Here is an 11389-nt window from a genome sequence, read left to right as displayed (position 1 = left end):
AAGCATTCAGATAATAGAAACGAGTTTATTGGAGAGAAGTTATATTTAATGTGAAAAAATAGAAACAAGAAGGGTTACATATGTTAAATTTATAATTTCGGTTGTTAAAATATAGTATAGTAATATAAGTTTGTATTGTAACATTCACTAGGATCATAGACTACGAATCAATTGGAATTATGAATTAGTTTTAATAAAAAATTAGATAGTTATAAGTGAAAAAAATGAGACAATATATAAATAACAAAAACAGAGTGGAGGAAGCTCTCTTTTGTGCTATTGCTAGAAAACGCTCTTGGTATTATTGTTTGAAGACACCCTTTGGTGTCCTATTTTATGATTTTGTCATTTTCTGTCGTCTCTCTAGTTTTTGTGTCTCTTGAATCGAGAAGTGTTATTAAGTGAGAAAATTAATTCTTTACCTCCTCAATTATATAGAGTGAAACTGTTTGCTGACAAACTTTGGAAGAGATTGTGGAATAATATCCGTGGATTTGATTATAAACAGAAATTTAGTGAACTTTTACTGATGTTCCACTTCTGACTAGAATCATTATCAAACGACATACTTAAAATGAATGGTAATAATTAAAAATGTGATATAAGTTTGACATATAAAATTTGTTGGAATTATGTGAGAATTAATATTGCTATTAGTTAAAGCTTCCTTAGATACTTAACGATATATAAGTTTGAAAATTCACTTGAATAAATAATAAATTATTAATTAAATTATATTATCAACTTTCTTATGTTTTGTTCATAATTAACTGATGATTTAATTTGATTTATAAAGATCGTCCATTTAATGGTTAATTTCCGATCATTTTTATCTTGAGTTAATATTATGGTATTTTTAGAATAAAATCAATGCTTTTTTGAAATGGAAGAAGGTTGCCGGAAAGTGCTTCTTGTTAGTGGAAAAAACTTAATTTTGAAAAAAAATTCAGTAAATCGGGAAAATTCATGAAAAATAAATTTAGTTAGGATATACTTAGCTCCTGATTTTCTAATTTATATCAATTGGTGTTGTTTGCTGGTATAATGGGAGAAGTGGTGAATTTACAAATCTATATCATATATGTGGAAATAATTATAAACTAAAGGTCAATAAAAGGAACAATTAGGAAAAAGTAGGGTAATACGCCGCATATTCCAAAAATAATCCAACAATTCAATTTTTTCTTGAGATTTATTTTAGATAAATTCATAACGTAACATTTTATTGTTCTATAACGAGGCTTAGTAGGAATTCAACTTTAACTAAAAAACAATAAATTTATATGAAATTGAAAAAAAATGCTTTACTTGTGCGTATTAGCCTCCCTATTGGTAAGTAAGCCTTAGTTGACAAATTATCAGAACTTTTAGCAATACATTTCTAGTTCTCATTTTCGGCATGTTTTTTCTTACGGCCACATCTGTTGCACATATCAGCACCTAAGATATAGCTTTCGTGCAACCACTGTAAATTATGCACCGAATCCAGTCATCCTTGGATTTAGTTGAATAATAATGCTCTTTACACTCAATCTGCATCCTCGACATCTGAAATTTCCTCTGAAGATTCTCAATGCATATTCATTGATGAATCCGATCTTATTTTTCGCAAAGGATTTCAAACCTTTCTTCCCTTGCACTGGATTTTTAGCTTTGATAATAAATGACCAGATAAACTCAGATCTCTTCCCAAAACATCATCCCTTTTAGTATTCTTCTTATCTCATAGGACTTGACGCTTGACTTGTGTTCAGGTGATGCTAGGATTGTGGTGGACTGCTTTCTCTTAGATATATTGATGGGTATGTTTGGAACAGGATCAAGCTCTCTAAGATATTTGGATGGAGTGTCCTTTTCTTTTGGTCTAGACGTTTGGACCTTTTCATTGGAATCAGGTGTTGATTTAGGTGATGGATCCTTTTTTTGGAACTTAGGGTATACTGTATTATCAATTCCCACTTCAGTTCCAGTTGCCTTGAATGCCGCAACTCCATTACTTACAGTAGCTTGACCCAAGCCTTTCCTATCAAAGGGAAAACGTTGCATCTGTTAAGTTTCCTTTCTCTATGACTGAGCATCCATACAAAAAGTGTGTGTATATGCCTCCTACGCAAAGTACGTTTTAAAGGGCTTGAAGTAAGAATTAACAAGAGGCTGTAATGCTTGCGTTGGATGGCTGGGAAAATTTAAAAGTGAAACATTATTTTGCGTAGCCAATTCTAAAAGTTCAAACAAATCATAATGGGATGTATGCCCATTCAATATTAATAGCGTTTTGCTAATGCCGTCTTTTCTGGGAATGAAATATTCTTGAAACCATCTCATGAACAAATCGCTGTTGATGTATGAAGCTTTCTGATTCATGTAAAGACTAGAATATGGAGGCAGTAGCTCTGCAAATTATGGCTTGTTGTACTTTCTTTTCATTATGAACACCGGTGGGAAGAAATTGCCTTCACCATTACAGCAGGCTATGAGGGAAATGTTTTCTCCCTTTTATGTAGCACATAATGAGTAAACGTCTTTGGATCCCTTCGTTATAATGACATTTTCTGCTCTGTTGTTGACTTGTATGCCATTTTCGTCCATGTTGATTATCATGGACAGCTTATCCAACAAATCATATATCATATCATATATCTAATGAAATTATTATTATGGAATCAGAAGATTAAAATAATAAAATAATGAAATTAATGAATGGTAAGACAACTTACAAAGAAATTAGACAGAACCCCATAAATTTTTATAAAAAATAATCTCATTTGATCTTTGGAAGAACAACTTTTTATTTCGCCATCAGATGCAAAAAAATTGGAAATTAACAATGCCAAACCCCTAAAATATTTGGTCTGTCAATACCACACAAACCTGACATGTTTCTTCGATGAAATTATTTCAACTTCTCATACTTCATTATCTAATTATTTGAAAAATATTTGGAAAAAATATTTTATACCAAAACAAATATTATTTCAAAAAAACATGGGACTCCAAAGAAAAAACTAGGGACATAAAAATTCCGTCGAATATATATTTATTTCGTTAGATAGTACTTAGTTTCTCATTGTCATATTATATGAAGTCATCTATCAATATAAGAACAAAATGGTATACAAAACCAACTTGGTGCTCAATTTATTTGTAGGTCTATTCATGTCATCCTTTCTCACAGAAAAGTTGAATAATAATAAGTTTATCTGATAGATCTTCCCCACTATCAGATCGTGAAATTAGATGCTTGGGTATTAAAAAGCAAAAACTTGGAAGATAATAATTATACGGAAATAGTTATTTTAGTCATAAGTCCGGAAAGTGATTTAGTACGATATAGATGTTTATGGACGAGGTGCCGAATCAAGAATATCCAAACGAGTACCATAATAATAACTTTACCGACGTATATCGTAATAAGTTTTTTTTTCATACTGTATTCGGTTTCAATTAAAAAGTAAAATTTTATAAAAATATGAAATGTCATATTTGACAATTTTACTGAAAAATAGCTCCTCCGATTATTCTCTTATTATTCAAAATAATAAGAACTAACAGAAGTCACTAATGTAACATTCTAAGCAAAGGTAGACATATTGAATTTTTGGAAATATTGGGATTGGGAGAATTGAGAAGTACCACGAGGCTTCTACTGGCAATGTCGTTCCCCATACCACAACCACTCCTCGCTTAAATCTTCCAATTAACTACAAAAACCACTAATATTCATTGTACAAACAAAAAACACCAGTGGCAAATTATATAGATACTCAAAAGATCCATATTGAAACTTTCGGACAACCAGCTCTCGGTCAAATCTACTAGTAGTATCTTATCATCTCTATCCAAGTGATTTCAACATAGAATCAGAATATTTCCAGGACAAGAACTTCTCCATGAGACTTACTGGCCCTGTCGTTCCCAATGCCACGGCCGCTTAAATTTTGCAAGTAACTACAAAAACTTCTAATATTTATTTTGAATTTATTAAGCTTTTATGGAATACTTACAAACAAAAGACACCAGTAGTAAATTAGAAATGTCCTACGGAGTTTGTTTTCCGATATTCCAGAACTCAATTATAGATACTCACAAGATGCATATTGAGACTTCTGAACAACCTCCACGGGACTGATTTTCATATAACATCAAATACTGTGTTACTTAATTTATTGGCGTCTTATAATCATCACCCAAATCCCAATCATTGTAAGAATATGAATGTTTTGAATATACTCATCACTCGCCAGCAACACTAATTCAGTGTTAAAACCTTGGACCTACTACAATCGTCTAGAAGTCTAGATTATTATAGGCTCGATAGAGGTTAGGGCGATCGGAATGGATAAGTCATTTCCATCAAATTTCAATGATACTTTTCCTTAGTAATACATCTGTATTAGTCAACCTTTAGCATGAAGTGCAAAGACTTACTTTTTATTATAAAAGAACAAAATCACCTTTGCAGGTCTTGGGCGCATCCGTACATAAAGGAAAAGCTATGGACTAGAAATAAATCTTTTTGGTTTCTATGTGAACAATTTTCGTCGCACGATCGACCGTTTAGGTTCGAAATTTACATTTCACTCTCATCTTTCCATTTCACTCTTCGCTTTACAAGTCGATTTTGAATAGTTTCAGCTCTTTCTAATATCAATAATCCATTGTCAATAATAATTATATGAATATGATTTGATGTTGTTTTTTTTTATCATATCAATAAACGATTCCTCCAAATACATACTGTGAGAGATGGATCAAAAATCGAATAACATCCATCCAAAATGAGCTAAAAAAATAAACCACTCCGTTAGGACAATCAAAATAAAGTCATTCTATTACTTTACCATTCATCAACGCGGTGATCGGCAATCAATGTTGCCGCAAAGCAATATGATTATACAAACATTATTTCCATTTGAGTAACATGAAAATGAATAAAGCACAAACAATTAGGATATGAGTAAACGATTGAAAAGTTTAATTGACTACCGCTATTGGAAATTATCGGTACGCAGTTTCGGAGCATAAGCGTTCATTTGTTTTCGAGTAGGAATAATTCAAATGTGACAAAAACATTGTGCATTTAAACAGGCGGTCAAATGAACAATAACTTCGTTAAAGTTTTATTAAAAAATCTGGAATAATATGGTTTGTGTGGCAACTTTGCGTTTCATGTATACTGAAGTTGTGGTATTGTGTGGTAACTAAGATCATCATAATTTGTTTTTTAAATAACTTTCTTTATTAACCATTCTTTGGAATAAATATTCTCTTTGGAGATTTATTATCCGAAACATAATAGCTTAAGATATCAAATTTTCACTGTCTTATAATGGAATAGGTGTGAGTACCTTTATTTTTAACGATTTTCACATGAACAAAAACAAAAAACAAATTTGAATAAACTAGTAATTAGTACAAGAAGATCTTAGATTGAGAATGGACAAAAAACAAAGAACCTTAGAATAATAAACAATATGAAATAAGACAACTAAAGAGAAATAAAAATAAAACAAGAAAATAACAGCAGATGAACAGTAAATGATGCAATGGTGTAAGAAAAAATTCTGCTAACTAGAGAAGAATAAGGTGAATACATGGAGTAAAATGAGAAAGAACCAATAACAATGGAGAGAGTAAAAAAAATAGGAAAACGCAAAAGGGGGATATTGGTAGGAAACGACAATATTAAATGGAATTATAATAAATCTAGGTAAATACAGTAAAGAATTTCTACGTAGAATATTCAATGCAACTTGTGAAGTGGCCAAAGTCCTCAATGATTAGAATATAGGGGCGAAAACAGGGACTGAAAAATAATAGATGTATCACTTTATTGAGCATTGTTTTTTTTTTCTAAATCAAATAAATTCAACATTTTGAAGAAAATTTGTGATAATACGGTTCGCTATTAGTTTGAGAAATTCGAATTTTCATATCATCATATCGATTTATGCAAGATTACCCATGTGTAGAATAGTGCTGCAGCTATTTGTAGTATAGAGTTTCATTGGATTAAAATCTTATTCCTGGGGAATAAACCGGATGGTGCTAAACTGGGACACTGAAATTAACATCTCACTACTACACGGGTCGCTTCACCATCAATACTAAAAATTATTCTCGCAAATTATACCGTATCATTTTGGAAGAAAGTTTTCAAAACTTAAAGCACCGTTTTCAAACAACTGACTGGAACATGCTCTCTGGTGGTGTGGACTTTTCTATATTCATAAAAATACTAACAACGTATTGAGAACAAGCAAAATAAACCCTGCTCCAATAGAGGTTTACGTATATCTGTAAAGAACATATGATTTTCATCTCAACTTTCTCAGATAGTGTGTTCTTCAGAAATGACGAGAAAATATACATAAAAATTTATCATAAGACAATAAAAGCTACCAAAGATATTTATTATAATAGGAGACTCGCCAATCCTGGTAATGTTTCTGAAGTGACATGGTCCATTTTGGATTATCTAAGAAATAAGGCTCATTCATCGAGCATAATCTCTACTTCACCTCATAATCTTAATAATTACTTTCTGGATATAGCAAAAAATTTTATAAATTCTTCAACTCCTTCTCATGATCCGCTTTAATATCATCTTGATGCTTATGCAAACTTATATAGTTTCTTCTTTATGCCCGTAGTTGTAGCAGAACTTCGCAGTACAGTCAAAAACATAAGAAATAGATACTCATCTGGAACTGATGGACTTACGTTAAAAATGTTTCCGAGTCTCCCCGATTGCTTATTAAATCACCTTATCACTTTAATTACGTTTCATTTCAGGATGGTACTTTTCCCAATTGCCTCTGTATAAAGAAGAAGATAAAAATCAAGCATCGAATCATCGCCCAATTGTACTCCTTCCCATTACCCATCAATTTGGATTTTTGAGTAACAAATGCACAAATCATGCTATAATGTCCCTCCTTAATAATGTCTACTCTAGCCTAAACAGCTATCACTCCGCTGCAACAATTTTTGTGATTTTTCTAACAAATTGCAGTACTTCGGTTTCAGGGGAACACCTCTCGCATGGTTTATCATACCTTAACAACAGAAGTCAGCTTGTAAGGATCCGTACTAGGCACTTTTTTCTCCTGTTTATAAACTACATCACCTATCTAGACACCAGTGGTGAAATCCACTAGTTTGTCTTGGAGCAACACTGATCTACGGCAATTCATAGGACCATATCTAGTGACCTAATCAGTTTTGAATCTGTTAAATTCTTAAGGCTTGTCGTGGACAATTTCTTGAAATGGGAGTTACATATTGCCTTCCCTTCTGGGGTACGTGTGGCGCGACTCAATTTGGAGGAACCTAAATATTCTTATGTTTGCGTTTCAGTTTTTATAAGCTTTTATCTACAAATTTAACAATTTTTTGACAATAAAGCATTTCTCTCTTTTTTTCTTTCATTCTTTCACGGAGTCAGTACTTTCAGGAAACCATTGAAGATACATAATACCAAACTTATTGACGTGTATAAATAGTGTGAATTTTTTCCAATAGCTCCCATATTTGTTGTTCAAATGTGAGAATTTTGGATACTAATTCAGCACACAGTTTGTTTAAAATGTTAAATTTTCCGTTTCTTTATACCGTTCCTTTTTCAACTTGAATGGACGGGTATAAATTTCTTATAAGGTTCCTTCGGCCATTTTTAAAACGCTTAAGTCACTCAAAAATAGGAGCACCAGTTGCTTCTACTATTACAGTAACATTTTTCCGCGTAAAAACCAATCTGATTGGAATAAGGTTATAACTACACTGATTTGGTCACTGTAACGTAAGACACTGCATTTGTATTACAAGGTTTCAGAATAACAACTAACCTTTGAAGCATGTACACTACTTTTGTAGCACCATCAGATTGAATATTTCATAGACATTGCTCCATCAATCCCACCAAAATAGTGTCCTTACAATTTTCAACATCCCAAGCAATGTGGAAATTTGAAATTTTAGCTATTCTCTCTTATTTGTTATGGTTTTTTTTCCTCTACTATGCTAATCAGTTTATTGTGATAATTATAAGGCACAACTGTTAATCGTTTTCAGAGCACCGGTAAAGCCATCAACAACTTCCACTTCACAAACTACAAACAATTTAGTTTAGATAATTTTTGATGAACGTAATAAGAGCTGAAAGCCGAATTACATTGAAGTTTCCAGCAAATCCACTGTAGCTGAAACATTATAATTGCAATGATTATCGAACTTGTTTATACTTATAGAGTCCTCTCATTAGTAGTTTCCAGAGTAAGTTTTTAATTTTGATTTTAATATCCTCTGGCTGCGCTCTATTCTAATAAAACCGCTCTTCATCTAGTTTTTCATTATATCTGAGTTATTTTCTCATGTTACCGAAAATTAAATTCTGTCTTGCATACACGAATATAGAATTAATGTGGAAATAGTATTATTAAATACCTGGAAATTTTAGTAAATTTAAATGGAATATTCCCGATATCATTTTGTTACCATATTGTAATGTATATGAACATTATATTCTTGTTATTAACGATTAAGTATTATAACGTTCTTTACAAAAATTTCTTATAACGATAATTATGTTATGGTTTACAACACAAGTCATAAATCCATAATATGTCAGCCACAGAAATCATTTTATCACGATAATTGGAAGTATTAATTATATTCCAAGGATACGTCCAATTTTGTTCCGAACTTTCTACTTCCAGCCGATAATCATTAGAAAATCATTTGGATAGAGTATTTACAAATAATGATCGTCAATGATGTTAACTAATTTGAAGATCATCACATTCTAAAAATAGAGCGTATTACTGCAATAGTATGATGAATTTATGGTTATATAACAGATATTCACTATACAAGAGCTACGATTCATAAAACATCGATAATTATTATAAAGAGATGGTCAGAATTGTATCCAATTACCTCCATGTAGTTATACTGTGGTTATTCAGAATTACGTCGAAGTTTCGAAGCTTTTCTTGGGTTATTAAACTACATTCATCGCCGTCATTCTTCAAATTGAGCTTAGATGCATTTTGCTTCTCAAATAATCCACAAAAAGAAATCTAGGCGAGTTGAGTTATGTTTTAAGGATGATATTTATGATGCTTCAACGCACTATGAACTGTGGAGCTTAACAAACGAGATTGTATGTCTAATTTTCTTGTATATGTTTGAGGTTCTGATAATAATATGACCTGAAATAGTTATTTTTATCACTCCCGTTCTAATAATACTTTCACAGTTTGTAGTTGGACTAATTACTGATTTTGTTTGAGAACATTTTCTTACTAGTTCTAATACGTATAAAGTATGGAACTGCTTGCCTTCATGGAATTGAATGAATATACAATTCTCATTCTGCTATTAAATACGAGAGTTGCCACTTAAGTTTTGAGATAGACGAATAAAACCAAATTTTCTTAATGGGATATGGCTTTATTGTTTTTAAAAATTTCCTCCATTGAGTTCAATATACTTTAACATGCGTTTGAAGCAATTGTCGCAGTCATTTTTTTCATACCGATTATGGTACCTTCAAAACATGTGATTTGAACGCTTCTTCGGGTGTAAAAAATTGTTTACCTTATAATTTATATTTGTTCTGCGGAAATCAGAAAGAATCATTGGATGCCAAACAAGGACTGTATGGCGGATGACCCATCAGCTCGATGTTTTGACTGTTCAAAAATGTTTCTGCTTGAACTGATGTGTGAGAGCTCGCATTATCGTGGTGGAGAATAATTAGTCTTCTGCGATTGGTTTGCCTGATCTTTTCGCTGCTGGCAAACAATTATTGCCGTATAATTCAGAATTGATCGTTCTAGGTTGCTCTAATGGAAAAGTGGCAACATATCCAGTTATTTCGAAAAAAAAACAAGGGACCATTTGCTTAGAAGTGCTTCGGACGCGAACAACTTTTGTTGGATTTGGCTAGTCTTGAAAGACCCCAGCAGTCAATTGTTGTTTAGTTTAAAGGTAATATGCATAGATCCGTCGCCTCTCACAATCTGATAGACGTCTTTTTAAACACCGCGATTCAATTCTTCGTGATAACCAAATGTTCAACCTATATTGAATGTATGTGATAGGAACTAATGCTCAAGTATATCTTAATTTACGTTATGTCACATGATCATGATGATTCTGTAATATCAGTTCACACACGCATTGATTATTTTTGATACAATATCTGATTTTGGACGACTTTTACGTTTACGAAATTTATCCTGTAACGAAGTGCGACAACGTTTGATTCACGGTGGCTCGGGATAGTGTTCGATCATTAAAAGTCAAAGCGAGTTGATCGGCACATTGTGGTTGGTTAAATCCACGTCGAAAGTCATTGAAAATCATCGCATGAAAAGGATTTAATAGTATTTTCTGACCAAAATGAATGTTTCAGGTATCTATCAACAACTCACACTTATATGACAACACGTCCTGAGTACCTTCACTAATAAATGTCAAACTTCATGATGCCAATGTAAGATTTGACATATTCACGTCAGTGTTGCCATATCTAAAAATTTAAGTAGCAGCCCTCGTATATAATTTTTAAAGTATATATGGAACTGGAAAGTTAAATGAAGTGTCCTAATATTGAATTAGTATTTCATTATTTATTCTAGTTTACATTTGATTGCAGAAAAAATTACACATTATCTAACCGTAGACGTTGCGTTTCGTTTTCAAGAGCTGTAGTTTGAATTAATCAGGAAATTTTCTGAAAGAAATAAACATTCACAATCATTATGTCAAATAGTGTTGTCTTCAGAATATAGATCAAAATATTTGAGCATTTTCTTGAAAACTAATTATTACTGCCAAACATCGATGTGAACTGTTTTCATTGACCCACTGTGTATAATCCTATAATCAGAAATCTGATTTAGCATCTTATATGTAGAAACTGGAGAACACACAAAAAAGCAGTCGAAATAATAACTTCATATTTCAAGATACTTGTAGATTTGTAAAGAATTTATTCGTGAGAACATCAATATTAGACATTAAAAATAAACTATAATTAGTAAGCTCAGTATTAATATTTTTGCACAACTGCAATTAAAACAGATATTTTCAATGACAACTAACGGTATTAAACATGATTGCTTTTGGTTTTTATTATCAATTTTAATAATCATTACTTATGAACATTGAAACTAATCGTACAACTATAACATTAATGACTTGCGACACATAACATTACTAAAGTTTATTTATTGAAAAAAAATAGTGAACCTAAACAATGATCACTGCATAATCATCACGGGCGAACCGGGGTGCAGCATCGTCATTGGTACAAATGAGAGGCACGTGGAGGGGCCAGTGCCGCATTGCTGCAAAAAACTCTAGATCAGATGTAGTACAG

Source organism: Diorhabda sublineata, chromosome 9 (assembly GCF_026230105.1).
Source record: "Diorhabda sublineata isolate icDioSubl1.1 chromosome 9, icDioSubl1.1, whole genome shotgun sequence".
Lineage (NCBI taxonomy): Eukaryota > Metazoa > Arthropoda > Insecta > Coleoptera > Chrysomelidae > Diorhabda > Diorhabda sublineata.
Note: the sequence above shows the minus strand (reverse complement) of the source record.